This window comes from Pseudophryne corroboree, unplaced genomic scaffold (assembly GCF_028390025.1).
Source record: "Pseudophryne corroboree isolate aPseCor3 unplaced genomic scaffold, aPseCor3.hap2 scaffold_1320, whole genome shotgun sequence".
NCBI lineage: Eukaryota > Metazoa > Chordata > Amphibia > Anura > Myobatrachidae > Pseudophryne > Pseudophryne corroboree.
The window spans coordinates 86,233-112,240 of NW_026967946.1; the positions used below are offsets into that span (position 1 = coordinate 86,233).

Here is a 26,008-nt window from a genome sequence, read left to right on the forward strand (position 1 = left end):
CAACAAACCAAATGCAACAACTAGTACAAGCATTCCTGGGGGAAGGTCTGCAGACGACGGATTTGCATACGGTGATGTCATCCAAGCAGTGGGCCAAAGTTGGCTGGAACCCTCATCTGCATATGAAAAGAGAAAAGGGGTATGCAGGGCATGGCGGCCTTTTGCGGCGCTTGGATGACCCTTAGTTCGCATTAAACACCTCCACCCTCCGTCGGTGTGGGGCTCATGTTGGCTATGCCCCAGCCCCTGAAGCATTCAAGCTGATTTCTTGCAGCAGCTGGGCACTGTAACAGCTCCAGAGCTGCTCTGAAAGGCAAGTAAAAGGGTGTGGGCCCTGCAGCACTACCTGTAGTTTGCATTGTGCGTTGGAAGGCACAAAGTAAGCAGACAGGAGGAGAAGTCAGGAGAGTCCACAAGGGTATAGAAGGGAGGGGCTCAAGAAAAAAGAAGTGGAAACAGACAGCAAACTAGGCTGGAGAGAGACCTGAGACAAAGAGATCTGAATTATATGAGAGCCGACCAGGGGAAACACAAATTATGCAGTCAAGTTTCCCACATTTGGGGAAATCGCAGGGGCAGCACACCCAGAGTGCAATGGGTGAGCCTTGCCCTGGGAGAAGCACCTACATGATCATAGTATCTCACCTGGCAGGTAAGTAGGAGTTGGGCTAGAGCTGGGGAGGGTCGCTGCTCGGGCACCCCCCTGTCAAGTGAAGGAGATCCAACTGAGGCAGCACAAGGGAACTCTCGAAAGAAGAACAAGGCTAGAGGAAGATCTGAGACAAAGAAATCTGACTTTTACCAGAGCTGACCAGAGGAAAGCACAAACACAGTCCCCCACTACCACAAATAATGCAGTTGAGTTTCCCACATTTGGGGAAATCACAGGGGTCAGCATACCCAGAATGCAATGAATGAACCTAACCCTGGGAGAACAATCTTCATGACCATGGTATCTCCTATGCAAAATAAGTATGATTTGGGATAGGGCTGGGGAGGGCCGCTGCTCAGGCACATCTCTGTCAAGTAAAGGAGATTCAACTGAGGCAGCACAAGGGAACTCTCATCTGGGGACAACAACTGCAGGGAGAACACATATTTTCAGATGAACATGGGAGGGCAGAAGGCTGCCTAATACTGAAGCACCCCCAAACAACAAACCAAATGCAACAACTAGTAAAAGCATTCCTGGGAGAAGGTCTGCAGAAGACGGATTTGCATACGGTGATGTCATCCAAGCAGTGGGCCAAAGTTGGCTGGAACCCTCATCTGCATATGAAAAGAGAAAAGGGTTATGCAGGGCATGGCGGCCTTTTGCGGTGCTTGGATGACCCCTAGTTCGCATTAAACACCTCCATTCTCCTTCGGTGTGGGGCTCATGTTGGCTATGCCCCAGCCCCTGAAGTATTCAAGCTGATTTCTTGCAGCAGCTGGGCACTGTAACAGCTCCAGAGCTGCTCTGTAAGGCAAGTAAAAGGGTGTGGGCCCTGCAGCACTACCTGTAGTTCGCATTGTGCGTTGGAAGGCACAAAGTAAGCAGACAGGAGAAGTCAGGAGAGTGCACAAGGGCATAGAAGGCAGGGGCTCAAGAAAAGAGAAGTGGAAACAGACAGCAAACTAGGCTGGAGAGAGACCTGAGACAAAGAGATCTGAATTATACGAGTAGCCAACTAGAGGAAACACAAATTATGCAGTCAAGTGTCCCACATTTGGGGAAATCGTAGGAGCAGCACACCCAGAGTGCAATGGGTGAGCCTTGCCCTGGGAGAAGCACCTTCCTGATCATAGTATCTCACCTGGCAGGTAAGTAGGAGTTGGGCTAGAGCTGGGGAGGGTCGCTGCTCGGGCACCCCCCTGTCAAGTGAAGGAGATCCAACTGAGGCAGCACAAGGAAACTCTCGAAAAAAGAACAAGGCTAGAGGAAGATCTGAGACAAAGAAATCTGTATTTTACCAGAGCTGACCAGAGGAAAGCACAAACACAGTCCCCCACTACCACAAATAATGCAGTCGAGTTTCCCAATTTGGGGAAATCACAGGGGTCAGCATACCCAGAATGCAATGAATGAACCTCACCCTGGGAGAACAATCTTCATGACCATGGTATCTCCTATGCAAAATAAGTATGATTTGGGATAGGGCTGGGGAGGGCCGCTGCTCAGGCACATCTCTGTCAAGTAAAGGAGATTCAACTGAGGCAGCACAAGGGAACTCTCATCTGGGGACAACAACTGCAGGGAGAACACATATTTTCAGATGAACATGGGAGGGCAGAAGGCTGCCTAATACTGAAGCACCCCCAAACAACAAACCAAATGTAACAACTAGTGCAAGCATTCCTGGGAGAAGGTCTGCAGAAGACGGATTTGCATACGGTGATGTCATCCAAGCAGTGGGCCAAAGTTGGCTGGAACCCTCATCTGCATATGAAAAGAGAAAAGGGTTATGCAGGGCATGGCGGCCTTTTGCGGTGCTTGGATGACCCCTAGTTCGCATTAAATACCTCCACCCTCCTTCGGTGTGGGGCTCATGTTGGCTATGCCCCAGCCCCTGAAGCATTCAAGCTGATTTCTTGCAGCAGCTGGGCACTGTAACAGCTCCAGAGCTGCTCTGTACGGCAAGTAAAAGGGTGTGGGCCCTGCAGCACTACCTGTAGTTCGCATTGTGCGTTGGAAGGCACAAAGTAAGCAGACGGGAGAAGTCAGGATAGTGCGCAAGGGCATAGAAGGGAGCGGCTCAAGAAAACAGAAGTGGAAACAGACAGCAAACTAGGCTGGAGAGAGACCTGAGACAAAGAGATCTGAATTATACGAGCGCCGACCAGGGGAAACACAAATTATGCAGTCAAGTTTCCCACATTTGGGGAAATCGCAGGAGCAGCACACCCAGAGTGCAATGGGTGAGCCTTGCCCTGGGAGAAGCACCTTCATGATCATAGTATCTCACCTGGCAGGTATGTAGGAGTTGGGCTAGAGCTGGGGAGGGTCGCTGCTCGGGTACCACCCTGTCAAGTGAAGGAGATCAAACTGAGGCAGCACAATGGAACTCTCGAAAGAAGAACAAGGCTAGAGTAAGATCTGAGACAAAGAAATCTGACTTTTACCAGAGCTGACCAGAGGAAAACACAAAAACAGTCCCCCACTACCACAAATAATGCAGTTGAGTTTCCCACATTTGGGGAAATCACAGGGGTCAGCATACCCAGAATGCAATGAATGAACCTCACCCTGGGAGAACAATCTTTATGACCATGGTATCTCCTATGCAAAATAAGTATGATTTGGGATAGGGCTGGGGAGGGCCGCTGCTCAGGCACATCTCTGTCAAGTAAAGGAGATTCAACTGAGGCAGCACAAGGGAACTCTCATCTGGGGACAACAACTGCAGGGAGAACACATATTTTCAGATGAACATGGGAGGGCAGAAGGCTGCCTAATACTGAAGCATGCCCAAACAACAAACCAAATGCAACAACTAGTACAAGCATTCCTGGGGGAAGGTCTGCAGAAGACGGATTTGCATACGGTGATGTCATCCAAGCAGTGGGCCAAAGTTGGCTGGAACCCTCATCTGCATATGAAAAGAGAAAAGGGGTATGCAGGGCATGGCGGCCTTTTGCGGCGCTTGGATGACCCTTAGTTCGCATTAAACACCCCCACCCTCCTTCGGTGTGGGGCTCATGTTGGCCATGCCCCAGCCCCTGAAGCATTCAAGCTGATTTCTTGCAGCAGCTTGGCACTGTAACAGCTCCAGAGCTGCTCTGTACGGCAAGTAAAAGGGTGTGGGCCCTGCAGCACTACCTGTAGTTTGCATTGTGCATTGGAAGGCACAAAGTAAGCAGACGGGAGAAGTAAGGATAGTGCGCAAGGCCATAGAATGGAGCGGCTTAAGAAAAGAGAAGTGGAAACAGACAGCAAACTAGGCTGGAGAGAGACCTGAGACAAAGAGATCTGAATTATACGAGAGCCGACCAGGGGAAACACAAATTATGCAGTCAAGTTTCCCACATTTGGGGAAATCGCAGGAGCAGCACACCCAGAGTGCAATGGGTGAGCCTTGCCCTGGGAGAAGCACCTACGTGATCATAGTATCTCACCTGGCAGGTAAGTAGGAGTTGGGCTAGAGCTGGGGAGGGTCGCTGCTCGGGTACCCCCCCTGTCAAGTGAAGGAGATCCAACTGAGGCAGCACAAGGGAATTCTCGAAAGAAGAACAAGGCTAGAGGAAGATCTGAGACAAAGAAATCTGACTTTTACCAGAGCTGACCAGAGGAAAACACAAACACAGTCCCCCACTACCACAATTAATGCTGTCGAGTTTCCCACATTTGGGGAAATCACAGGGGTCAGCATACCCAGAATGCAATGAATGAACCTCACACTGGGAGAATAATCTTCATGACCATGGTCTCTCCTATGCAAAATAAGTATGATTTGGGATAGGGCTGGGGAGGGCCGCTGCTCAGGCACATCTCTGTCAAGTAAAGGAGATTCAACTGAGGCAGCATAAGGGAACTCTCATCTGGGGACAACAACTGCAGGGAGAACACATATTTTCAGATGAACATGGGAGGGCAGAAGGCTGCCTAATACTGAAGCACCCCCAAACAACAAACCAAATGCAACAACTAGTGCAAGCATTCCTGGGAGAAGGCATGCAGCAGATGGATTTGCATATGGTGATGCCATCCAAGCAGTGGGTCAAAGTTGGCTTCAACCCTCGTCTGCATCTGAAAAGAGAAAAGGGGCGTGCAGGGCATGGCGGCCTTTTGCGGCGCTTGGATGACCCCTAGTTCGCATTACACACCTCCACCCTCCTTCGGTGTGGGGCTCATGTTGGCTATGCCCCAGCCCCTGAAGCATTCAAGCTGATTTCTTGCAGCAGCTGGGCACTGTAACTGCTCCAGAGCTGTTCTGTAAGGCAAGTAAAAGGGTGTGGGCCCTGCAGCACTACCTGTAGTTTGCATTGTGCGTTGGAAGGCACGAAGTAAGCAGACGGGAGAAGTCAGGATAGTGCGCAAGGGCATAGAAGGGAGCGGCTCAAGAAAAGAGAAGTGGAAACAGACAGCAAACTAGGCTGGAGAGAGACCTGAGACAAAGAGATCTGAATTATACGAGAGATGACCAAGGGAAACACAAATTATGCAGTCAAGTTTCCCACATTTGGGGAAATCGTAGGAGCAGCACACCCAGAGTGCAATGGGTGAGCCTTGCCCTGGGAGAAGCACCTTCCTGATCATAGTATCTCACCTGGCAGGTAAGTAGGAGTTGGGCTTGAGCTGGGGAGGGTCGCTGCTCGGGCACCCCCCTGTCAAGTGAAGGAGATTCAACTGAGGCAGCACAAGGAAACTCTCAAAAAAAGAACAAGGCTAGAGGAAGATCTGAGACAAAGAAATCTGACTTTTACCAGAGCTGACCAGAGGAAAGCACAAACACAGTCCCCCACTACCACAAATAATGCAGTCGAGTTTCCCACATTTGGGGAAATCACAGGGGTCAGCATACCCAGAATGCAATGAATGAACCTCACCCTGGGAGAACAATCTTCATGACCATGGTATCTCCTATGCAAAATAAGTATGATTTGGGATAGGGCTGGGGAGGGCCGCTGCTCAGGCACATCTCTGTCAAGTAAAGGAGATTCAACTGAGGCAGCACAAGGGAACTCTCATCTGGGGACAACAACTGCAGGGAGAACACATATTTTCAGATAAACATGGGAGAGCAGAAGGCTGCCTAATACTGAAGCACCCCAAACAACAAACCAAATGCAACAACTAGTACAAGCATTCCTGGGGGAAGGTCTGCAGACGACGGATTTGCATACGGTGATGTCATCCAAGCAGTGGGCCAAAGTTGGCTGGAACCCTCATCTGCATATGAAAAGAGAAAAGGGGTATGCAGGGCATGGCGGCCTTTTGCGGCGCTTGGATGACCCTTAGTTCGCATTAAACACCTCCACCCTCCGTCGGTGTGGGGCTCATGTTGGCTATGCCCCAGCCCCTGAAGCATTCAAGCTGATTTCTTGCAGCAGCTGGGCACTGTAACAGCTCCAGAGCTGCTCTGAAAGGCAAGTAAAAGGGTGTGGGCCCTGCAGCACTACCTGTAGTTTGCATTGTGCGTTGGAAGGCACAAAGTAAGCAGACAGGAGGAGAAGTCAGGAGAGTCCACAAGGGTATAGAAGGGAGGGGCTCAAGAAAAAAGAAGTGGAAACAGACAGCAAACTAGGCTGGAGAGAGACCTGAGACAAAGAGATCTGAATTATATGAGAGCCGACCAGGGGAAACACAAATTATGCAGTCAAGTTTCCCACATTTGGGGAAATCGCAGGGGCAGCACACCCAGAGTGCAATGGGTGAGCCTTGCCCTGGGAGAAGCACCTACATGATCATAGTATCTCACCTGGCAGGTAAGTAGGAGTTGGGCTAGAGCTGGGGAGGGTCGCTGCTCGGGCACCCCCCTGTCAAGTGAAGGAGATCCAACTGAGGCAGCACAAGGGAACTCTCGAAAGAAGAACAAGGCTAGAGGAAGATCTGAGACAAAGAAATCTGACTTTTACCAGAGCTGACCAGAGGAAAGCACAAACACAGTCCCCCACTACCACAAATAATGCAGTTGAGTTTCCCACATTTGGGGAAATCACAGGGGTCAGCATACCCAGAATGCAATGAATGAACCTAACCCTGGGAGAACAATCTTCATGACCATGGTATCTCCTATGCAAAATAAGTATGATTTGGGATAGGGCTGGGGAGGGCCGCTGCTCAGGCACATCTCTGTCAAGTAAAGGAGATTCAACTGAGGCAGCACAAGGGAACTCTCATCTGGGGACAACAACTGCAGGGAGAACACATATTTTCAGATGAACATGGGAGGGCAGAAGGCTGCCTAATACTGAAGCACCCCCAAACAACAAACCAAATGCAACAACTAGTAAAAGCATTCCTGGGAGAAGGTCTGCAGAAGACGGATTTGCATACGGTGATGTCATCCAAGCAGTGGGCCAAAGTTGGCTGGAACCCTCATCTGCATATGAAAAGAGAAAAGGGTTATGCAGGGCATGGCGGCCTTTTGCGGTGCTTGGATGACCCCTAGTTCGCATTAAACACCTCCATTCTCCTTCGGTGTGGGGCTCATGTTGGCTATGCCCCAGCCCCTGAAGTATTCAAGCTGATTTCTTGCAGCAGCTGGGCACTGTAACAGCTCCAGAGCTGCTCTGTAAGGCAAGTAAAAGGGTGTGGGCCCTGCAGCACTACCTGTAGTTCGCATTGTGCGTTGGAAGGCACAAAGTAAGCAGACAGGAGAAGTCAGGAGAGTGCACAAGGGCATAGAAGGCAGGGGCTCAAGAAAAGAGAAGTGGAAACAGACAGCAAACTAGGCTGGAGAGAGACCTGAGACAAAGAGATCTGAATTATACGAGTAGCCAACTAGAGGAAACACAAATTATGCAGTCAAGTGTCCCACATTTGGGGAAATCGTAGGAGCAGCACACCCAGAGTGCAATGGGTGAGCCTTGCCCTGGGAGAAGCACCTTCCTGATCATAGTATCTCACCTGGCAGGTAAGTAGGAGTTGGGCTAGAGCTGGGGAGGGTCGCTGCTCGGGCACCCCCCTGTCAAGTGAAGGAGATCCAACTGAGGCAGCACAAGGAAACTCTCGAAAAAAGAACAAGGCTAGAGGAAGATCTGAGACAAAGAAATCTGTATTTTACCAGAGCTGACCAGAGGAAAGCACAAACACAGTCCCCCACTACCACAAATAATGCAGTCGAGTTTCCCAATTTGGGGAAATCACAGGGGTCAGCATACCCAGAATGCAATGAATGAACCTCACCCTGGGAGAACAATCTTCATGACCATGGTATCTCCTATGCAAAATAAGTATGATTTGGGATAGGGCTGGGGAGGGCCGCTGCTCAGGCACATCTCTGTCAAGTAAAGGAGATTCAACTGAGGCAGCACAAGGGAACTCTCATCTGGGGACAACAACTGCAGGGAGAACACATATTTTCAGATGAACATGGGAGGGCAGAAGGCTGCCTAATACTGAAGCACCCCCAAACAACAAACCAAATGTAACAACTAGTGCAAGCATTCCTGGGAGAAGGTCTGCAGAAGACGGATTTGCATACGGTGATGTCATCCAAGCAGTGGGCCAAAGTTGGCTGGAACCCTCATCTGCATATGAAAAGAGAAAAGGGTTATGCAGGGCATGGCGGCCTTTTGCGGTGCTTGGATGACCCCTAGTTCGCATTAAATACCTCCACCCTCCTTCGGTGTGGGGCTCATGTTGGCTATGCCCCAGCCCCTGAAGCATTCAAGCTGATTTCTTGCAGCAGCTGGGCACTGTAACAGCTCCAGAGCTGCTCTGTACGGCAAGTAAAAGGGTGTGGGCCCTGCAGCACTACCTGTAGTTCGCATTGTGCGTTGGAAGGCACAAAGTAAGCAGACGGGAGAAGTCAGGATAGTGCGCAAGGGCATAGAAGGGAGCGGCTCAAGAAAACAGAAGTGGAAACAGACAGCAAACTAGGCTGGAGAGAGACCTGAGACAAAGAGATCTGAATTATACGAGCGCCGACCAGGGGAAACACAAATTATGCAGTCAAGTTTCCCACATTTGGGGAAATCGCAGGAGCAGCACACCCAGAGTGCAATGGGTGAGCCTTGCCCTGGGAGAAGCACCTTCATGATCATAGTATCTCACCTGGCAGGTATGTAGGAGTTGGGCTAGAGCTGGGGAGGGTCGCTGCTCGGGTACCACCCTGTCAAGTGAAGGAGATCAAACTGAGGCAGCACAATGGAACTCTCGAAAGAAGAACAAGGCTAGAGTAAGATCTGAGACAAAGAAATCTGACTTTTACCAGAGCTGACCAGAGGAAAACACAAAAACAGTCCCCCACTACCACAAATAATGCAGTTGAGTTTCCCACATTTGGGGAAATCACAGGGGTCAGCATACCCAGAATGCAATGAATGAACCTCACCCTGGGAGAACAATCTTTATGACCATGGTATCTCCTATGCAAAATAAGTATGATTTGGGATAGGGCTGGGGAGGGCCGCTGCTCAGGCACATCTCTGTCAAGTAAAGGAGATTCAACTGAGGCAGCACAAGGGAACTCTCATCTGGGGACAACAACTGCAGGGAGAACACATATTTTCAGATGAACATGGGAGGGCAGAAGGCTGCCTAATACTGAAGCATGCCCAAACAACAAACCAAATGCAACAACTAGTACAAGCATTCCTGGGGGAAGGTCTGCAGAAGACGGATTTGCATACGGTGATGTCATCCAAGCAGTGGGCCAAAGTTGGCTGGAACCCTCATCTGCATATGAAAAGAGAAAAGGGGTATGCAGGGCATGGCGGCCTTTTGCGGCGCTTGGATGACCCTTAGTTCGCATTAAACACCCCCACCCTCCTTCGGTGTGGGGCTCATGTTGGCCATGCCCCAGCCCCTGAAGCATTCAAGCTGATTTCTTGCAGCAGCTTGGCACTGTAACAGCTCCAGAGCTGCTCTGTACGGCAAGTAAAAGGGTGTGGGCCCTGCAGCACTACCTGTAGTTTGCATTGTGCATTGGAAGGCACAAAGTAAGCAGACGGGAGAAGTAAGGATAGTGCGCAAGGCCATAGAATGGAGCGGCTTAAGAAAAGAGAAGTGGAAACAGACAGCAAACTAGGCTGGAGAGAGACCTGAGACAAAGAGATCTGAATTATACGAGAGCCGACCAGGGGAAACACAAATTATGCAGTCAAGTTTCCCACATTTGGGGAAATCGCAGGAGCAGCACACCCAGAGTGCAATGGGTGAGCCTTGCCCTGGGAGAAGCACCTACGTGATCATAGTATCTCACCTGGCAGGTAAGTAGGAGTTGGGCTAGAGCTGGGGAGGGTCGCTGCTCGGGTACCCCCCCTGTCAAGTGAAGGAGATCCAACTGAGGCAGCACAAGGGAATTCTCGAAAGAAGAACAAGGCTAGAGGAAGATCTGAGACAAAGAAATCTGACTTTTACCAGAGCTGACCAGAGGAAAACACAAACACAGTCCCCCACTACCACAATTAATGCTGTCGAGTTTCCCACATTTGGGGAAATCACAGGGGTCAGCATACCCAGAATGCAATGAATGAACCTCACACTGGGAGAATAATCTTCATGACCATGGTCTCTCCTATGCAAAATAAGTATGATTTGGGATAGGGCTGGGGAGGGCCGCTGCTCAGGCACATCTCTGTCAAGTAAAGGAGATTCAACTGAGGCAGCATAAGGGAACTCTCATCTGGGGACAACAACTGCAGGGAGAACACATATTTTCAGATGAACATGGGAGGGCAGAAGGCTGCCTAATACTGAAGCACCCCCAAACAACAAACCAAATGCAACAACTAGTGCAAGCATTCCTGGGGGAAGGCCTGCCACAGATGGATTTGCATATGGTGATGTCATCCAAGCAGTGGGTCAAAGTTGGCTTCAACCCTCGTCTGCATATGAAAATAAAAAAGGGGTGTGCAGGGCATGGCGGCCTTTTGCGGTGCTTGGATGACCCCTAGTTCGCATTAAACACCTCCACCCTCCTTCGGTGTGGGGCTCATGTTGGCTATGCCCCAGCCACTGAAGCATTCAAGCTGATTTCTTGCAGCAGCTGGGCACTGTAACAGCTCCAGAGCTGCTCTGTAAGGCAAGTAAAAGGGTGTGGGCCCTGCAGCACTACCTGTAGTTTGCATTGTGCGTTGGAAGGCACGAAGTAAGCAGACGGGAGAAGTCAGGATAGTGCGCAAGGGCATAGAAGGGAGCGGCTCAAGAAAAGAGAAGTGGAAACAGACAGCAAACTAGGCTGGAGAGAGACCTGAGACAAAGAGATCTGAATTATACGAGAGATGACCAAGGGAAACACAAATTATGCAGTCAAGTTTCCCACATTTGGGGAAATCGTAGGAGCAGCACACCCAGAGTGCAATGGGTGAGCCTTGCCCTGGGAGAAGCACCTTCCTGATCATAGTATCTCACCTGGCAGGTAAGTAGGAGTTGGGCTAGAGCTGGGGAGGGTCGCTGTTCGGGCACCCCCCTGCCAAGTGAAGGAGATCCAACTGAGGCAGCACAAGGAAACTCTCGAAAAAAGAACAAGGCTAGAGGAAGATCTGAGACAAAGAAATCTGACTTTTACCAGAGCTGACCAGAGGAAAGCACAAACACAGTCCCCCACTACCACAAATAATGCAGTCGAGTTTCCCACATTTGGGGAAATCACAGGGGTCAGCATACCCAGAATGCAATGAATGAACCTCACCCTGGGAGAACAATCTTCATGATAATGGTATCTCCTATGCAAAATAAGTATGATTTGTGATAGGGCTGGGGAGGGCCGCTGCTCAGGCACATCTCTGTCAAGTAAAGGAGATTCAACTGAGGCAGCACAAGGGAACTCTCATCTGGGGACAACAACTGCAGGGAGAACACATATTTTCAGATGAACATGGGAGGGCAGAAGGCTGCCTAATACTGAAGCATCCCCAAACAACAAACCAAATGCAACAACTAGTGCAAGCATTCCTGGGAGAAGGCATGCAGCAGATGGATTTGCATATGGTGATGCCATCCAAGCAGTGGGTCAAAGTTGGCTTCAACCCTCGTCTGCATATGAAAAGAGAAAAGGGGCGTGCAGGGCATGGCGGCCTTTTGCGGCGCTAGGATGACCCCTAGTTCGCATTACACACCTCCACCCTCCTTCGGTGTGGGGCTCATGTTGGCTATGCCCCAGCCCCTGAAGCATTCAAGCTGATTTCTTGCAGCAGCTGGGCACTGTAACTGCTCCAGAGCTGCTCTGTAAGGCAAGTAAAAGGGTGTGGGCCCTGCAGCACTACCTGTAGTTTGCATTGTGCGTTGGAAGGCACGAAGTAAGCAGACGGGAGAAGTCAGGATAGTGCGCAAGGGCATAGAAGGGAGCGGCTCAAGAAAAGAGAAGTGGAAACAGACAGCAAACTAGGCTGGAGAGAGACCTGAGACAAAGAGATCTGAATTATACGAGAGATGACCAAGGGAAACACAAATTATGCAGTCAAGTTTCCCACATTTGGGGAAATCGTAGGAGCAGCACACCCAGAGTGCAATGGGTGAGCCTTGCCCTGGGAGAAGCACCTTCCTGATCATAGTATCTCACCTGGCAGGTAAGTAGGAGTTGGGCTTGAGCTGGGGAGGGTCGCTGCTCGGGCACCCCCCTGTCAAGTGAAGGAGATTCAACTGAGGCAGCACAAGGAAACTCTCAAAAAAAGAACAAGGCAAGAGGAAGATCTGAGACAAAGAAATCTGACTTTTACCAGAGCTGACCAGAGGAAAGCACAAACACAGTCCCCCACTACCACAAATAATGCAGTCGAGTTTCCCACATTTGGGGAAATCACAGGGGTCAGCATACCCAGAATGCAATGAATGAACCTCACCCTGGGAGAACAATCTTCATGACCATGGTATCTCCTATGCAAAATAAGTATGATTTGGGATAGGGCTGGGGAGGGCCGCTGCTCAGGCACATCTCTGTCAAGTAAAGGAGATTCAACTGAGGCAGCACAAGGGAACTCTCATCTGGGGACAACAACTGCAGGGAGAACACATATTTTCAGATAAACATGGGAGAGCAGAAGGCTGCCTAATACTGAAGCACCCCAAACAACAAACCAAATGCAACAACTAGTACAAGCATTCCTGGGGGAAGGTCTGCAGAAGACGGATTTGCATACGGTGATGTCATCCAAGCAGTGGGCCAAAGTTGGCTGGAACCCTCATCTGCATATGAAAAGAGAAAAGGGGTATGCAGGGCATGGCGGCCTTTTGCGGTGCTTGGATGACCCTTAGTTCGCATTAAACACCTCCACCCTCCGTCGGTGTGGGGCTCATGTTGGCTATGCCCCAGCCCCTGAAGCATTCAAGCTGATTTCTTGCAGCAGCTGGGCACTGTAACAGCTCCAGAGCTGCTCTGAAAGGCAAGTAAAAGGGTGTGGGCCCTGCAGCACTACCTGTAGTTTGCATTGTGCGTTGGAAGGCACAAAGTAAGCAGACAGGAGGAGAAGTCAGGAGAGTCCACAAGGGTATAGAAGGGAGGGGCTCAAGAAAAAAGAAGTGGAAACAGACAGCAAACTAGGCTGGAGAGAGACCTGAGACAAAGAGATCTGAATTATATGAGAGCCGACCAGGGGAAACACAAATTATGCAGTCAAGTTTCCCACATTTGGGGAAATCGCAGGGGCAGCACACCCAGAGTGCAATGGGTGAGCCTTGCCCTGGGAGAAGCACCTACATGATCATAGTATCTCACCTGGCAGGTAAGTAGGAGTTGGGCTAGAGCTGGGGAGGGTCGCTGCTCGGGCACCCCCCTGTCAAGTGAAGGAGATCCAACTGAGGCAGCACAAGGGAACTCTCGAAAGAAGAACAAGGCTAGAGGAAGATCTGAGACAAAGAAATCTGACTTTTACCAGAGCTGACCAGAGGAAAGCACAAACACAGTCCCCCACTACCACAAATAATGCAGTTGAGTTTCCCACATTTGGGGAAATCACAGGGGTCAGCATACCCAGAATGCAATGAATGAACCTAACCCTGGGAGAACAATCTTCATGACCATGGTATCTCCTATGCAAAATAAGTATGATTTGGGATAGGGCTGGGGAGGGCCGCTGCTCAGGCACATCTCTGTCAAGTAAAGGAGATTCAACTGAGGCAGCACAAGGGAACTCTCATCTGGGGACAACAACTGCAGGGAGAACACATATTTTCAGATGAACATGGGAGGGCAGAAGGCTGCCTAATACTGAAGCACCCCCAAACAACAAACCAAATGCAACAACTAGTAAAAGCATTCCTGGGAGAAGGTCTGCAGAAGACGGATTTGCATACGGTGATGTCATCCAAGCAGTGGGCCAAAGTTGGCTGGAACCCTCATCTGCATATGAAAAGAGAAAAGGGTTATGCAGGGCATGGCGGCCTTTTGCGGTGCTTGGATGACCCCTAGTTCGCATTAAACACCTCCATTCTCCTTCGGTGTGGGGCTCATGTTGGCTATGCCCCAGCCCCTGAAGTATTCAAGCTGATTTCTTGCAGCAGCTGGGCACTGTAACAGCTCCAGAGCTGCTCTGTAAGGCAAGTAAAAGGGTGTGGGCCCTGCAGCACTACCTGTAGTTCGCATTGTGCGTTGGAAGGCACAAAGTAAGCAGACAGGAGAAGTCAGGAGAGTGCACAAGGGCATAGAAGGCAGGGGCTCAAGAAAAGAGAAGTGGAAACAGACAGCAAACTAGGCTGGAGAGAGACCTGAGACAAAGAGATCTGAATTATACGAGTAGCCAACTAGAGGAAACACAAATTGTGCAGTCAAGTGTCCCACATTTGGGGAAATCGTAGGAGCAGCACACCCAGAGTGCAATGGGTGAGCCTTGCCCTGGGAGAAGCACCTTCCTGATCATAGTATCTCACCTGGCAGGTAAGTAGGAGTTGGGCTAGAGCTGGGGAGGGTCGCTGCTCGGGCACCCCCCTGTCAAGTGAAGGAGATCCAACTGAGGCAGCACAAGGAAACTCTCGAAAAAAGAACAAGGCTAGAGGAAGATCTGAGACAAAGAAATCTGTATTTTACCAGAGCTGACCAGAGGAAAGCACAAACACAGTCCCCCACTACCACAAATAATGCAGTCGAGTTTCCCAATTTGGGGAAATCACAGGGGTCAGCATACCCAGAATGCAATGAATGAACCTCACCCTGGGAGAACAATCTTCATGACCATGGTATCTCCTATGCAAAATAAGTATGATTTGGGATAGGGCTGGGGAGGGCCGCTGCTCAGGCACATCTCTGTCAAGTAAAGGAGATTCAACTGAGGCAGCACAAGGGAACTCTCATCTGGGGACAACAACTGCAGGGAGAACACATATTTTCAGATGAACATGGGAGGGCAGAAGGCTGCCTAATACTGAAGCACCCCCAAACAACAAACCAAATGTAACAACTAGTGCAAGCATTCCTGGGAGAAGGTCTGCAGAAGACGGATTTGCATACGGTGATGTCATCCAAGCAGTGGGCCAAAGTTGGCTGGAACCCTCATCTGCATATGAAAAGAGAAAAGGGTTATGCAGGGCATGGCGGCCTTTTGCGGTGCTTGGATGACCCCTAGTTCGCATTAAATACCTCCACCCTCCTTCGGTGTGGGGCTCATGTTGGCTATGCCCCAGCCCCTGAAGCATTCAAGCTGATTTCTTGCAGCAGCTGGGCACTGTAACAGCTCCAGAGCTGCTCTGTACGGCAAGTAAAAGGGTGTGGGCCCTGCAGCACTACCTGTAGTTCGCATTGTGCGTTGGAAGGCACAAAGTAAGCAGACGGGAGAAGTCAGGATAGTGCGCAAGGGCATAGAAGGGAGCGGCTCAAGAAAACAGAAGTGGAAACAGACAGCAAACTAGGCTGGAGAGAGACCTGAGACAAAGAGATCTGAATTATACGAGCGCCGACCAGGGGAAACACAAATTATGCAGTCAAGTTTCCCACATTTGGGGAAATCGCAGGAGCAGCACACCCAGAGTGCAATGGGTGAGCCTTGCCCTGGGAGAAGCACCTTCATGATCATAGTATCTCACCTGGCAGGTATGTAGGAGTTGGGCTAGAGCTGGGGAGGGTCGCTGCTCGGGTACCACCCTGTCAAGTGAAGGAGATCAAACTGAGGCAGCACAATGGAACTCTCGAAAGAAGAACAAGGCTAGAGTAAGATCTGAGACAAAGAAATCTGACTTTTACCAGAGCTGACCAGAGGAAAACACAAAAACAGTCCCCCACTACCACAAATAATGCAGTTGAGTTTCCCACATTTGGGGAAATCACAGGGGTCAGCATACCCAGAATGCAATGAATGAACCTCACCCTGGGAGAACAATCTTTATGACCATGGTATCTCCTATGCAAAATAAGTATGATTTGGGATAGGGCTGGGGAGGGCCGCTGCTCAGGCACATCTCTGTCAAGTAAAGGAGATTCAACTGAGGCAGCACAAGGGAACTCTCATCTGGGGACAACAACTGCAGGGAGAACACATATTTTCAGATGAACATGGGAGGGCAGAAGGCTGCCTAATACTGAAGCACGCCCAAACAACAAACCAAATGCAACAACTAGTACAAGCATTCCTGGGGGAAGGTCTGCAGAAGACGGATTTGCATACGGTGATGTCATCCAAGCAGTGGGCCAAAGTTGGCTGGAACCCTCATCTGCATATGAAAAGAGAAAAGGGGTATGCAGGGCATGGCGGCCTTTTGCGGCGCTTGGATGACCCTTAGTTCGCATTAAACACCCCCACCCTCCTTCGGTGTGGGGCTCATGTTGGCCATGCCCCAGCCCCTGAAGCATTCAAGCTGATTTCTTGCAGCAGCTTGGCACTGTAACAGCTCCAGAGCTGCTCTGTACGGCAAGTAAAAGGGTGTGGGCCCTGCAGCACTACCTGTAGTTTGCATTGTGCATTGGAAGGCACAAAGTAAGCAGACGGGAGAAGTAAGGATAGTGCGCAAGGCCATAGAATGGAGCGGCTTAAGAAAAGAGAAGTGGAAACAGACAGCAAACTAGGCTGGAGAGAGACCTGAGACAAAGAGATCTGAATTATACGAGAGCCGACCAGGGGAAACACAAATTATGCAGTCAAGTTTCCCACATTTGGGGAAATCGCAGGAGCAGCACACCCAGAGTGCAATGGGTGAGCCTTGCCCTGGGAGAAGCACCTACGTGATCATAGTATCTCACCTGGCAGGTAAGTAGGAGTTGGGCTAGAGCTGGGGAGGGTCGCTGCTCGGGTACCCCCCCTGTCAAGTGAAGGAGATCCAACTGAGGCAGCACAAGGGAATTCTCGAAAGAAGAACAAGGCTAGAGGAAGATCTGAGACAAAGAAATCTGACTTTTAACAGAGCTGACCAGAGGAAAACACAAACACAGTCCCCCACTACCACAATTAATGCTGTCGAGTTTCCCACATTTGGGGAAATCACAGGGGTCAGCATACCCAGAATGCAATGAATGAACCTCACACTGGGAGAATAATCTTCATGACCATGGTCTCTCCTATGCAAAATAAGTATGATTTGGGATAGGGCTGGGGAGGGCCGCTGCTCAGGCACATCTCTGTCAAGTAAAGGAGATTCAACTGAGGCAGCATAAGGGAACTCTCATCTGGGGACAACAACTGCAGGGAGAACACATATTTTCAGATGAACATGGGAGGGCAGAAGGCTGCCTAATACTGAAGCACCCCCAAACAACAAACCAAATGCAACAACTAGTGCAAGCATTCCTGGGGGAAGGCCTGCAGCAGATGGATTTGCATATGGTGATGTCATCCAAAGCAGTGGGTCAAAGTTGGCTTCAACCCTCGTCTGCATATGAAAAGAGAAAAGGGGCGTGCAGGGCATGGCGGCCTTTTGCGGCACTTGGATGACCCCTAGTTCGCATTAAACACCTCCACCCTCCTTCGGTGTGGGGCTCATGTTGGCTATGCCCCAGCCCCTGAAGCATTCAAGCTGATTTCTTGCAGTAGCTGGGCACTGTAACTGCTCCAGAGCTGCTCTGTACGGCAAGTAAAAGGGTGTGGGCCCTGCAGCACTACCTGTAGTTTGCATTGTGCATTGGAAGGCACAAAGTAAGCAGACGGGAGAAGTAAGGATAGTGCGCAAGGCCATAGAATGGAGCGGCTTAAGAAAAGAGAAGTGGAAACAGACAGCAAACTAGGCTGGAGAGAGACCTGAGACAAAGAGATCTGAATTATACGAGAGCCGACCAGGGGAAACACAAATTATGCAGTCAAGTTTCCCACATTTGGGGAAATCGCAGGGGCAGCACATCCAGAGTGCAATGGGTGAGCCTTGCCCTGGGAGAAGCACCTTCATGATTATAGTATCTCACCTGGCAGGTAAGTAGAAGTTGGGCTAGAGCTGGGGAGAGTCGCTGCACGGGCATCCCCCTGTCAAGTGAAGGAGATCCAACTGAGGCAGCACAAGGGAACTCTCGAAAGAAGAACAAGGCTAGAGGAAGATCTGAAACAAAGAAATCTGACTTTTACCAGAGCTGACCAGAGGAAAGCACAAACACAGTCCCCCACTACCACAAATAATGCAGTTGAGTTTCCCACATTTGGGGAAATCACAGGGGTCAGCATACCCAGAATGCAATGAATGAACCTCACCCTGGGAGAACAATCTTCAAGACCATGGTCTCTCCTATGCAAAATAAGTATGATTTGGGATAGGGCTGGGGAGGGCCGCTGCTCAGGCACATCTCTGTCAAGTAAAGGAGATTCAGCTGAGGCAGCACAAGGGAACTCTCATCTGGGGACAACAACTGCAGGGAGAACACATATTTTCAGATGAACATGGGAGGGCAGAAGGCTGCCTAATACTGAAGCACCCCCAAACAACAAACCAAATGCAACAACTAGTGCAAGCATTCCTGGGGGAAGGCCTGCAGCAGATGGATTTGCATATGGTGATGCCATCCAAGCAGTGGGTCAAAGTTGGCTTCAACCCTCGTCTGCATATGAAAAGAGAAAAGGGGCGTGCAGGGCATGGCGGCCTTTTGCGGCGCTTGGATGACCCCTAGTTCGCATTACACACCTCCACCCTCCTTCGGTGTGGGGCTCATGTTGGCTATGCCCCAGCCCCTGAAGCATTCAAGCTGATTTCTTGCAGCAGCTGGGCACTGTAACTGCTCCAGAGCTGCTCTGTAAGGCAAGTAAAAGGGTGTGGGCCCTGCAGCACTACCTGTAGTTTGCATTGTGCGTTGGAAGGCACGAAGTAAGCAGACGGGAAAAGTCAGGATAGTGCGCAAGGGCATAGAAGGGAGCGGCTCAAGAAAAGAGAAGTGGAAACAGACAGCAAACTAGGCTGGAGAGAGACCTGAGACAAAGAGTTCTGAATTATACGAGAGATGACCAAGGGAAACACAAATTATGCAGTCAAGTTTCCCACATTTGGGGAAATCGCAGGGGCAGCACAACCAGAGTGCAATGGGTGAGCCTTGCCCTGGGAGAAGCACCTTCATGATCATAGTATCTCACCTGGCAGGTAAGTAGGAGTTGGGCTAGAGCTGGGGAGGGTCGCTGCTCGGGCACCCCCCTCTCAAGTGAAAGAGATCCAACTGAGGCAGCACAAGGGAACTCTCGAAAGAAGAACAAGGCTAGAGGAAGATCTGATATAAAGAAATCTGATTTTTACCAGAGCTGACCAGAGGAAAGCACAAACACAGTCCCCCACTACCACAAATAATGCAGTCGAGTTTCCCACATTTGGGGAAATCACAGGGGTCAGCATACCCAAAATGCAATGAATGAACCTCACCCTCGGAGAACAATCTTCATGTCCATGGTATCTCCTATGCAAAATAAGTATGATTTGGGATAGGGCTGGGGAGGGCCGCTGCTCAGGCACATCTCTGTCAAGTAAAGGAGATTCAACTGAGGCAGCACAAGGGAACTCCCATCTGGGGACAACAACTGCAGGGAGAACACATATTTTCAGATGAACATGGGAGGGCAGAAGGCTGCCTAATACTGAAGCACCCCCAAACAACAAACCAAATGCAACAACTAGTACAAGCATTCCTGGGGGAAGTTCTGCAGAAGACGGATTTGCATACGGTGATGTCATCCAAGCAGTGGGCCAAAGTTGGCTGGAACCCTTATCTGCATATGAAAAAAGAAAAGGGGTATGCAGGGCATGGCGGCCTTTTGCGGCGCTTGGATGACCCTTAGTTCGCATTAAACACCCCCACCCTCCTTCGGTGTGGGGCTCATGTTTGCTATGCCCCAGCCCCTGAAGCATTCAAGCTGATTTCTTGCAGCAGCTGGGCACTGTAACAGCTCCAGAGCTGCTCTGTACGGCAAGTAAAAGGGTGTGGGCCCTGCAGCACTACCTGTAGTTTGCATTGTGCATTGGAAGGCACTTAAGAAAAGAGAAGTGGAAACAGACAGCAAACTAGGCTGGAGAGAGACCTGAGACAAAGAGATCTGAATTATACGAGAGCCGACCAGGGGAAACACAAATTATGCAGTCAAGTTTCCCACATTTGGGGAAATCGCAGGGGCAGCACATCCAGAGTGCAATGGGTGAGCCTTGCCCTGGGAGAAGCACCTTCATGATTATAGTATCTCACCTGGCAGGTAAGTAGAAGTTGGGCTAGAGCTGGGGAGAGTCGCTGCACGGGCACCCCCCTGTCAAGTGAAGGAGATCCAACTGAGGCAGCACAAGGGAACTCTCGAAAGAAGAACAAGGCTAGAGGAAGATCTGAAACAAAGAAATCTGACTTTTACCAGAGCTGACCAGAGGAAAGCACAAACACAGTCCCCCACTACCACAAATAATGCAGTTGAGTTTCCCACATTTGGGGAAATCACAGGGGTCAGCATACCCAGAATGCAATGAATGAACCTCACCCTGGGAGAACAATCTTCAAGACCATGGTCTCTCCTATGCAAAATAAGTATGATTTGGGATAGGGCTTGGGAGGGCCGCTGCTCAGGCACATCTCTTTCAAGTAAAGGAGATTCAACTGAGGCAGCACAAGGGAACTCTCATCTGGGGACAACAACTGCAGGGAGAACACATATTTTCAGATGAACATGGGAGGGCCTAATACTGAAGCACCCCCAAACAACAAACCAAATGCAACAACTAGTGCAAGCATTCCTGGGGGAAGGCCTGCAGCAGATGGATTTGCATATGGTGATGCCATCCAAGCAGTGGGTCAAAGTTGGCTTCAACCCTCGTCTGCATATGAAAAGAGAAAAGGGGCGTGCAGGGCATGGCGGCCTTTTGCGGCGCTTGGATGACCCCTAGTTCGCATTACACACCTCCACCCTCCTTCGGTGTGGGGCTCATGTTGGCTATGCCCCAGCCCCTGAAGCATTCAAGCTGATTTCTTGCAGCAGCTGGGCACTGTAACTGCTCCAGAGCTGCTCTGTAAGGCAAGTAAAAGGGTGTGGGCCCTGCAGCACTACCTGTAGTTTGCATTGTGCATTGGAAGGCACGAAGTAAGCAGACGGGAAAAGTCAGGATAGTGCGCAAGGGCATAGAAGGGAGCGGCTCAAGAAAAGAGAAGTGGAAACAGACAGCAAACTAGGCTGGAGAGAGACCTGAGACAAAGAGATCTGAATTATACGAGAGATGACCAAGGGAAACACAAATTATGCAGTCAAGTTTCCCACATTTGGGGAAATCGCAGGGGCAGCACAACCAGAGTGCAATGGGTGAGCCTTGCCCTGGGAGAAGCACCTCCATGATCATAGTATCTCACCTGGCAGGTAAGTAGGAGTTGGGCTAGAGCTGGGGAGGGTCGCTGCTCGGGCACCCCCCTCTCAAGTGAAAGAGATCCAACTGAGGCAGCACAAGGGAACTCTCGAAAGAAGAACAAGGCTAGAGGAAGATCTGATATAAAGAAATCTGATTTTTACCAGAGCTGACCAGAGGAAAGCACAAACACAGTCCCCCACTACCACAAATAATGCAGTCGAGTTTCCCACATTTGGGGAAATCACAGGGGTCAGCATACCCAGAATGCAATGAATGAACCTCACCCTGGGAGAACAATCTTCATGACCATGGTATCGCCTATGCAAAATAAGTATGATTTGGGATAGGGCTGGGGAGGGCCGCTGCTCAGGCACATCTCTGTCAAGTAAAGGAGATTCAACTGAGGCAGCACAAGGGAACTCTCATCTGGGGACAACAACTGCAGGGAGATCACATATTTTCAGATGAACATGGGAGGGCAGAAGGCTGCCTAATACTGAAGCACCCCCAAACAACAAACCAAATGCAACAACTAGTGCAAGCATTCCTGGGGGAAGGCCTGCAGCAGATGGATTTGCATATGGTGATGTCATCCAAACAGTGGGTCAAAGTTGGCTTCAACCCTCGTCTGCATATGAAAAGAGACAAGGGGCGTGCAGGGCATGGCGGCCTTTTGCGGCGCTTGGATGACCCCTAGTTCGCATTACACACCTCCACCCTCCTTCGGTGTGGGGCTCATGTTGGCTATGCCCCAGCCCCTGAAGCATTCAAGCTGATTTCTTGCAGCAGCTGGGCACTGTAACTGCTCCAGAGACGCTCTGTAAGGCAAGTAAAAGGGTGTGGGCCCTGCAGCACTACCTGTAGTTTGCATTGTGCGTTGGAAGGCACGAAGTAAGCAGACGGGAGAAGTCAGGATAGTGCGCAAGGGCATAGAAGGGAGCGGCTCAAGAAAAGAGAAGTGGAAACAGACAGCAAACTAGGCTGGAGAGAGACCTGAGACAAAGAGATCTGAATTATACGAGAGCCGACCAGGGGAAACACAAATTATGCAGTCAAGTTTCCCACATTTGGGGAAAACGCAGAAGCAGCACACCCAGAGTGCAATGGGTGAGCCTTGCCCTGGGAGAAGCACCTTCATGATCATAGTATCTCACCTGGCAGGTAAGTAGGAGTTGGGCTAGAGCTGGGGAGGGTCGCTGCTCGAGCATCCCCCTGTCAAGTAAAGGAGATTCAACTGAGGCAGCACAAGGGAACTCTCATCTGGGGACAACAACTGCAGGGAGAACACATATTTTCAGATAAAAATCTTGGTCATGCTCTGGTTTCTCTTCAGAACGAACAAATCTTTCGCCTTTTACTAAAGATTTCCGTGGAGAGGAGCAAAACCGAGTTTTATCTCAATTTTTGCATGCCCCATCTTTTTGGGGTTTCTTTTATCGGTTTAAAGATAGAATGAGTGTGCTTTAATGTAAGCTCATTTGCATAGAAATGACAGTAAATGTTTGTTTCTTTTCAAACAGAACTTTCTTGACCATGCTACTTGCTTGAAAGATCTGGGAGCACATGGAATACAGTACAAACCATGCTTATAGCAAGGAGAAGACAGGTGAGAAATCTGCTTTCTTTCAAATTGGGCGCTCACTTTGATCTGAATGAGGACTGCTGGCACGGCACTCAGGCGACAGGTGGAATCTTGGTCATGCTCTGGTTTCTCTTCAGAACGAACAAATCTTTCGCCTTTTACTAAAGATTTCCGTGGAGAGGAGCAAAACTGAGTTTTATCTCAATTTTTGCATGCCCCATATTATTGGGGTTTCTTTTATCGGATTAAAGACAGAACGAGTGTGCTTTCTTGTTAGCTTTAATGTAAGTTTATTTGCATAACAATGACAATAAATGCCTGTTTCTTTTCAAGCAGAACTTTCTTGACCATACTAATTGCTTGAAAGATCTGGGAGCACATGGAAAAGAGTACAAACCATGCTTATAGCAAGGGGAAGCCTGGTGAGAAATCTGCTTTCTTTCTTTCAAATTGGGTGCTCACTTTGAGCTGAATGAGGACTGCTGGCATGGCACTCAGGCGACAGGTGGAATCTTGGTCATGCTCTGGTTTCTCTTCAGAACGAACAAATCTTTCGCCTTTTACTAAAGATTTCCGTGGAGAGGAGCAAAACTGAGTTTTATCTCAATTTTTGCATGCCCCGTCTTATTGGGGTTTCTTTTATCAGTTTAAAGATAGAACGAGTGTGCTTTAATGTAAGCTCATTTGCATAGAAATGACAGTAAATGTTTGTTTCTTTTCAAACAGAACTTTCTTGACTATACTAATTGCTTGAAAGATCTGGGAGCACATGGAAAAGAGTACAAACCATGTTTATAGCAAGGGGAAGCCTGGTGAGAAATCTGCTTTCTTTCTTTCAAAGTTGGTGCTCACTTTGAGCTGAATGAGGACTGCTGGCATGGCACTCAGGCGACAGGTAGAATCTTGGTCATGCTGTGGTTTCTCTTCAGAACGAACAAATCTTTCGCCTTTTACTAAAGATTTCCGTGGAGAGGAGCAAAACTGAGTTTTATCTCAATTTTTGCATGCCCCATCTTATTGGGGTTTTATTTTATCGGTTTAAAGATAGAACGAGTGTGCTTTAATGTAAGCTCATTTGCATAGAAATGACAGTAAATGTTTGTTTCTTTTCAAACAGAACTTTCTTGACCACACTAATTGTTTGAAAGATCTGGGAGCACATGGAAAAGAGTACAAACCATGTTTATAGCAAGGGGAAGCTGTCACAACTGAGGGCCTGAGCTGACGGGAGGCAGCCTCAGTTGTAGGGGCTGAGATGTACCGGAACCTGGGAGGTTGTATCAGACCCCTGGACATGTAAGTAACATAAATAATAAATGCCCGAAGGCGTGACCACGACAACTTGGATAAAAGTCAATGATGTTTATTATGACAACTCCGCAACACAGCAGCAGTAAAAGAAAACGTAAAAGTCAGCAAAGAATAAATACAGTTCCTGGGTACTACAGGATGGCAGGAGCCACAGGGCACTGGTAGTGTGAGATAGTTCTTATGATCTTCTAGATGGAAAGTCCTTACCAGGCCCGACTGTAGCAATGGAGATAACCCAGGATTGTGCCAGCTGGTGTTCCAGGAAAAGCTGGGTTGCTGAAGATAAAACAGCTGCTGTGGATACTGGCTGGAACCTGACTGTTGTTAGCACGTAGTGGATACTGGCTGGAACCAGTTAAATAATAAATGAACTTGGGAGCGATGAAATATGAACTGAAATGTAGAACTTGAGAGCGGAGAAATAATAATACCGGTGGAGAGTGGTAAAGTGTAGAAAGGACTAGAGATGAGCGGGTTCGGTTTCTCTGAATCCGAACCCGCACGAACTTCATGTTTTTTTCACGGGTCCGAGCAGACTCGGATCCTCCCGCCTTGCTCGGTTAACCCGAGCGCGCCCGAACGTCATCATGACGCTGTCGGATTCTCGCGAGACTCGGATTCTATATAAGGAGCCGCGCGTCGCCGCCATTTTCACACGTGCATTGAGATTGATAGGGAGAGGACGTGGCTGGCGTCCTCTCCATTTAGATTAGGGTTGAGAGAGAGAGAGAGAGATTGACCCGAGGCTGTGATACTGTAGAAGAGAGTGCAGAGTTTAGTGACTGACGACCACAGTGACCACCAGACAGTGCAGTTGTTTGTTTTATTTAATATATCCGTTCTCTGCCTGAAAAAAACGATACACACAGTGACTCAGTCACATACCATATCTGTGTGCACTGCTCAGCCCAGTGTGCTGCATCAATGTATATATATATATCTGACTGTGCTCAGCTCACACAGCTTATAATTGTGGGGGAGACTGGGGAGCACTGCAGTGCCAGTTATAGGTTATAGCAGGAGCCAGGAGTACATAATATTATATTAAAATTAAACAGTGCACACTTTTGCTGCAGGAGTGCCACTGCCAGTGTGACTAGTGACCAGTGACCTGACCACCAGTATATATAATATTAGTAGTATACTATCTCTTTATCAACCAGTCTATATTAGCAGCAGACACAGTACAGTGCGGTAGTTCACGGCTGTGGCTACCTCTGTGTCGGCACTCGGCAGCCCGTCCATAATTGTATATACCACCTAACCGTGGTTTTTTTTTTCTTTCTTTATAGTCATACTAGTTACGAGTATACTATCTCTTTATCAACCAGTCTATATTAGCAGCAGACACAGTACAGTGCGGCAGTTCACGGCTGTGGCTACCTCTGTGTCGGCACTCGGCAGCCCGTCCATAATTGTATATACCACCTAACCGTGGTTTTTTTTCCTTTCTTTATACATACATACTAGTTACGAGTATACTATCTCTTTATCAACCAGTCTATATTAGCAGCAGACACAGTACAGTGCGGTAGTTCACGGCTGTGGCTACCTCTGTGTCGGCACTCGGCAGCCCGTCCATAATTGTATATACCACCTAACCGTGGTTTTTTTTTCTTTCTTTATACATACATACTAGTTACGAGTATACTATCTCTTTATCAACCAGTCTATATATTAGCAGCAGACACAGTACAGTGCGGTAGTTCACGGCTGTGGCTACCTCTGTGTCGGCACTCGGCAGCCCGTCCATAATTGTATATACCACCTAACCGTGGTTTTTTTTTCTTTCTTTATACATACATACTAGTTACGAGTATACTATCTCTTTA

At 49.3% G+C, this 26,008-nt stretch overlaps 36 non-coding genes and 7 pseudogenes across 36 annotated transcripts; 4 read left to right on the forward strand and 39 right to left on the reverse strand.

Moving 5' to 3' along the window:
• Nucleotides 1–518: 518 nt before the first annotated feature.
• On the reverse strand, nucleotides 519–660 carry LOC134994598 (U1 spliceosomal RNA; annotated as a pseudogene).
• Nucleotides 661–812: 152 nt separating this feature from the next.
• Nucleotides 813–976, reverse strand: LOC134994601 (U1 spliceosomal RNA). Its single transcript, XR_010197591.1, has one exon. It is a non-coding gene; the product is annotated as a U1 spliceosomal RNA (small nuclear RNA).
• Nucleotides 977–1,659: 683 nt separating this feature from the next.
• LOC134994664 (U1 spliceosomal RNA) lies at nucleotides 1,660–1,811 on the reverse strand (annotated as a pseudogene).
• Nucleotides 1,812–1,963: 152 nt separating this feature from the next.
• On the reverse strand, nucleotides 1,964–2,126 carry LOC134994651 (U1 spliceosomal RNA). The gene has a single exon (XR_010197637.1). It is a non-coding gene; the product is annotated as a U1 spliceosomal RNA (small nuclear RNA).
• Nucleotides 2,127–2,797: 671 nt separating this feature from the next.
• LOC134994658 (U1 spliceosomal RNA) lies at nucleotides 2,798–2,960 on the reverse strand. Its single transcript, XR_010197643.1, has one exon. It is a non-coding gene; the product is annotated as a U1 spliceosomal RNA (small nuclear RNA).
• Nucleotides 2,961–3,112: 152 nt separating this feature from the next.
• On the reverse strand, nucleotides 3,113–3,276 carry LOC134994637 (U1 spliceosomal RNA). Its single transcript, XR_010197623.1, has one exon. It is a non-coding gene; the product is annotated as a U1 spliceosomal RNA (small nuclear RNA).
• Nucleotides 3,277–3,947: 671 nt separating this feature from the next.
• LOC134994590 (U1 spliceosomal RNA) lies at nucleotides 3,948–4,110 on the reverse strand. The gene has a single exon (XR_010197585.1). It is a non-coding gene; the product is annotated as a U1 spliceosomal RNA (small nuclear RNA).
• Nucleotides 4,111–4,263: 153 nt separating this feature from the next.
• LOC134994652 (U1 spliceosomal RNA) lies at nucleotides 4,264–4,427 on the reverse strand. The gene has a single exon (XR_010197638.1). It is a non-coding gene; the product is annotated as a U1 spliceosomal RNA (small nuclear RNA).
• Nucleotides 4,428–5,098: 671 nt separating this feature from the next.
• Nucleotides 5,099–5,261, reverse strand: LOC134994668 (U1 spliceosomal RNA). The gene has a single exon (XR_010197651.1). It is a non-coding gene; the product is annotated as a U1 spliceosomal RNA (small nuclear RNA).
• A 152-nt stretch (nucleotides 5,262–5,413) lies between these two features.
• Nucleotides 5,414–5,577, reverse strand: LOC134994629 (U1 spliceosomal RNA). The gene has a single exon (XR_010197615.1). It is a non-coding gene; the product is annotated as a U1 spliceosomal RNA (small nuclear RNA).
• A 694-nt stretch (nucleotides 5,578–6,271) lies between these two features.
• On the reverse strand, nucleotides 6,272–6,413 carry LOC134994599 (U1 spliceosomal RNA; annotated as a pseudogene).
• Nucleotides 6,414–6,565: 152 nt separating this feature from the next.
• LOC134994612 (U1 spliceosomal RNA) lies at nucleotides 6,566–6,729 on the reverse strand. Its single transcript, XR_010197600.1, has one exon. It is a non-coding gene; the product is annotated as a U1 spliceosomal RNA (small nuclear RNA).
• Nucleotides 6,730–7,412: 683 nt separating this feature from the next.
• On the reverse strand, nucleotides 7,413–7,564 carry LOC134994665 (U1 spliceosomal RNA; annotated as a pseudogene).
• A 152-nt stretch (nucleotides 7,565–7,716) lies between these two features.
• LOC134994663 (U1 spliceosomal RNA) lies at nucleotides 7,717–7,879 on the reverse strand. Its single transcript, XR_010197648.1, has one exon. It is a non-coding gene; the product is annotated as a U1 spliceosomal RNA (small nuclear RNA).
• Nucleotides 7,880–8,550: 671 nt separating this feature from the next.
• On the reverse strand, nucleotides 8,551–8,713 carry LOC134994659 (U1 spliceosomal RNA). The gene has a single exon (XR_010197644.1). It is a non-coding gene; the product is annotated as a U1 spliceosomal RNA (small nuclear RNA).
• A 152-nt stretch (nucleotides 8,714–8,865) lies between these two features.
• LOC134994638 (U1 spliceosomal RNA) lies at nucleotides 8,866–9,029 on the reverse strand. The gene has a single exon (XR_010197624.1). It is a non-coding gene; the product is annotated as a U1 spliceosomal RNA (small nuclear RNA).
• Nucleotides 9,030–9,700: 671 nt separating this feature from the next.
• Nucleotides 9,701–9,863, reverse strand: LOC134994591 (U1 spliceosomal RNA). The gene has a single exon (XR_010197586.1). It is a non-coding gene; the product is annotated as a U1 spliceosomal RNA (small nuclear RNA).
• Nucleotides 9,864–10,016: 153 nt separating this feature from the next.
• On the reverse strand, nucleotides 10,017–10,180 carry LOC134994653 (U1 spliceosomal RNA). The gene has a single exon (XR_010197639.1). It is a non-coding gene; the product is annotated as a U1 spliceosomal RNA (small nuclear RNA).
• A 671-nt stretch (nucleotides 10,181–10,851) lies between these two features.
• On the reverse strand, nucleotides 10,852–11,014 carry LOC134994584 (U1 spliceosomal RNA). Its single transcript, XR_010197579.1, has one exon. It is a non-coding gene; the product is annotated as a U1 spliceosomal RNA (small nuclear RNA).
• A 152-nt stretch (nucleotides 11,015–11,166) lies between these two features.
• LOC134994623 (U1 spliceosomal RNA) lies at nucleotides 11,167–11,330 on the reverse strand. The gene has a single exon (XR_010197610.1). It is a non-coding gene; the product is annotated as a U1 spliceosomal RNA (small nuclear RNA).
• Nucleotides 11,331–12,001: 671 nt separating this feature from the next.
• LOC134994585 (U1 spliceosomal RNA) lies at nucleotides 12,002–12,164 on the reverse strand. The gene has a single exon (XR_010197580.1). It is a non-coding gene; the product is annotated as a U1 spliceosomal RNA (small nuclear RNA).
• A 152-nt stretch (nucleotides 12,165–12,316) lies between these two features.
• Nucleotides 12,317–12,480, reverse strand: LOC134994640 (U1 spliceosomal RNA). The gene has a single exon (XR_010197626.1). It is a non-coding gene; the product is annotated as a U1 spliceosomal RNA (small nuclear RNA).
• A 694-nt stretch (nucleotides 12,481–13,174) lies between these two features.
• On the reverse strand, nucleotides 13,175–13,316 carry LOC134994600 (U1 spliceosomal RNA; annotated as a pseudogene).
• Nucleotides 13,317–13,468: 152 nt separating this feature from the next.
• LOC134994621 (U1 spliceosomal RNA) lies at nucleotides 13,469–13,632 on the reverse strand. Its single transcript, XR_010197608.1, has one exon. It is a non-coding gene; the product is annotated as a U1 spliceosomal RNA (small nuclear RNA).
• Nucleotides 13,633–14,315: 683 nt separating this feature from the next.
• LOC134994603 (U1 spliceosomal RNA) lies at nucleotides 14,316–14,467 on the reverse strand (annotated as a pseudogene).
• A 152-nt stretch (nucleotides 14,468–14,619) lies between these two features.
• Nucleotides 14,620–14,782, reverse strand: LOC134994589 (U1 spliceosomal RNA). Its single transcript, XR_010197584.1, has one exon. It is a non-coding gene; the product is annotated as a U1 spliceosomal RNA (small nuclear RNA).
• A 671-nt stretch (nucleotides 14,783–15,453) lies between these two features.
• LOC134994660 (U1 spliceosomal RNA) lies at nucleotides 15,454–15,616 on the reverse strand. Its single transcript, XR_010197645.1, has one exon. It is a non-coding gene; the product is annotated as a U1 spliceosomal RNA (small nuclear RNA).
• A 152-nt stretch (nucleotides 15,617–15,768) lies between these two features.
• LOC134994639 (U1 spliceosomal RNA) lies at nucleotides 15,769–15,932 on the reverse strand. The gene has a single exon (XR_010197625.1). It is a non-coding gene; the product is annotated as a U1 spliceosomal RNA (small nuclear RNA).
• Nucleotides 15,933–16,603: 671 nt separating this feature from the next.
• Nucleotides 16,604–16,766, reverse strand: LOC134994592 (U1 spliceosomal RNA). The gene has a single exon (XR_010197587.1). It is a non-coding gene; the product is annotated as a U1 spliceosomal RNA (small nuclear RNA).
• Nucleotides 16,767–16,919: 153 nt separating this feature from the next.
• Nucleotides 16,920–17,083, reverse strand: LOC134994654 (U1 spliceosomal RNA). The gene has a single exon (XR_010197640.1). It is a non-coding gene; the product is annotated as a U1 spliceosomal RNA (small nuclear RNA).
• Nucleotides 17,084–17,755: 672 nt separating this feature from the next.
• Nucleotides 17,756–17,918, reverse strand: LOC134994607 (U1 spliceosomal RNA). Its single transcript, XR_010197595.1, has one exon. It is a non-coding gene; the product is annotated as a U1 spliceosomal RNA (small nuclear RNA).
• Nucleotides 17,919–18,070: 152 nt separating this feature from the next.
• On the reverse strand, nucleotides 18,071–18,234 carry LOC134994631 (U1 spliceosomal RNA). The gene has a single exon (XR_010197617.1). It is a non-coding gene; the product is annotated as a U1 spliceosomal RNA (small nuclear RNA).
• Nucleotides 18,235–18,932: 698 nt separating this feature from the next.
• On the reverse strand, nucleotides 18,933–19,068 carry LOC134994602 (U1 spliceosomal RNA; annotated as a pseudogene).
• A 152-nt stretch (nucleotides 19,069–19,220) lies between these two features.
• LOC134994636 (U1 spliceosomal RNA) lies at nucleotides 19,221–19,384 on the reverse strand. Its single transcript, XR_010197622.1, has one exon. It is a non-coding gene; the product is annotated as a U1 spliceosomal RNA (small nuclear RNA).
• Nucleotides 19,385–19,999: 615 nt separating this feature from the next.
• Nucleotides 20,000–20,162, reverse strand: LOC134994608 (U1 spliceosomal RNA). The gene has a single exon (XR_010197596.1). It is a non-coding gene; the product is annotated as a U1 spliceosomal RNA (small nuclear RNA).
• Nucleotides 20,163–20,314: 152 nt separating this feature from the next.
• Nucleotides 20,315–20,478, reverse strand: LOC134994632 (U1 spliceosomal RNA). Its single transcript, XR_010197618.1, has one exon. It is a non-coding gene; the product is annotated as a U1 spliceosomal RNA (small nuclear RNA).
• A 661-nt stretch (nucleotides 20,479–21,139) lies between these two features.
• LOC134994613 (U1 spliceosomal RNA) lies at nucleotides 21,140–21,302 on the reverse strand. The gene has a single exon (XR_010197601.1). It is a non-coding gene; the product is annotated as a U1 spliceosomal RNA (small nuclear RNA).
• Nucleotides 21,303–21,454: 152 nt separating this feature from the next.
• On the reverse strand, nucleotides 21,455–21,618 carry LOC134994635 (U1 spliceosomal RNA). The gene has a single exon (XR_010197621.1). It is a non-coding gene; the product is annotated as a U1 spliceosomal RNA (small nuclear RNA).
• Nucleotides 21,619–22,289: 671 nt separating this feature from the next.
• On the reverse strand, nucleotides 22,290–22,452 carry LOC134994610 (U1 spliceosomal RNA). Its single transcript, XR_010197598.1, has one exon. It is a non-coding gene; the product is annotated as a U1 spliceosomal RNA (small nuclear RNA).
• A 144-nt stretch (nucleotides 22,453–22,596) lies between these two features.
• LOC134994616 (U5 spliceosomal RNA) lies at nucleotides 22,597–22,712 on the forward strand. The gene has a single exon (XR_010197603.1). It is a non-coding gene; the product is annotated as a U5 spliceosomal RNA (small nuclear RNA).
• Nucleotides 22,713–22,982: 270 nt separating this feature from the next.
• Nucleotides 22,983–23,098, forward strand: LOC134994615 (U5 spliceosomal RNA). The gene has a single exon (XR_010197602.1). It is a non-coding gene; the product is annotated as a U5 spliceosomal RNA (small nuclear RNA).
• A 286-nt stretch (nucleotides 23,099–23,384) lies between these two features.
• On the forward strand, nucleotides 23,385–23,500 carry LOC134994617 (U5 spliceosomal RNA). The gene has a single exon (XR_010197604.1). It is a non-coding gene; the product is annotated as a U5 spliceosomal RNA (small nuclear RNA).
• Nucleotides 23,501–23,774: 274 nt separating this feature from the next.
• Nucleotides 23,775–23,890, forward strand: LOC134994618 (U5 spliceosomal RNA). Its single transcript, XR_010197605.1, has one exon. It is a non-coding gene; the product is annotated as a U5 spliceosomal RNA (small nuclear RNA).
• The last annotated feature ends 2,118 nt before the right edge of the window (nucleotides 23,891–26,008 follow it).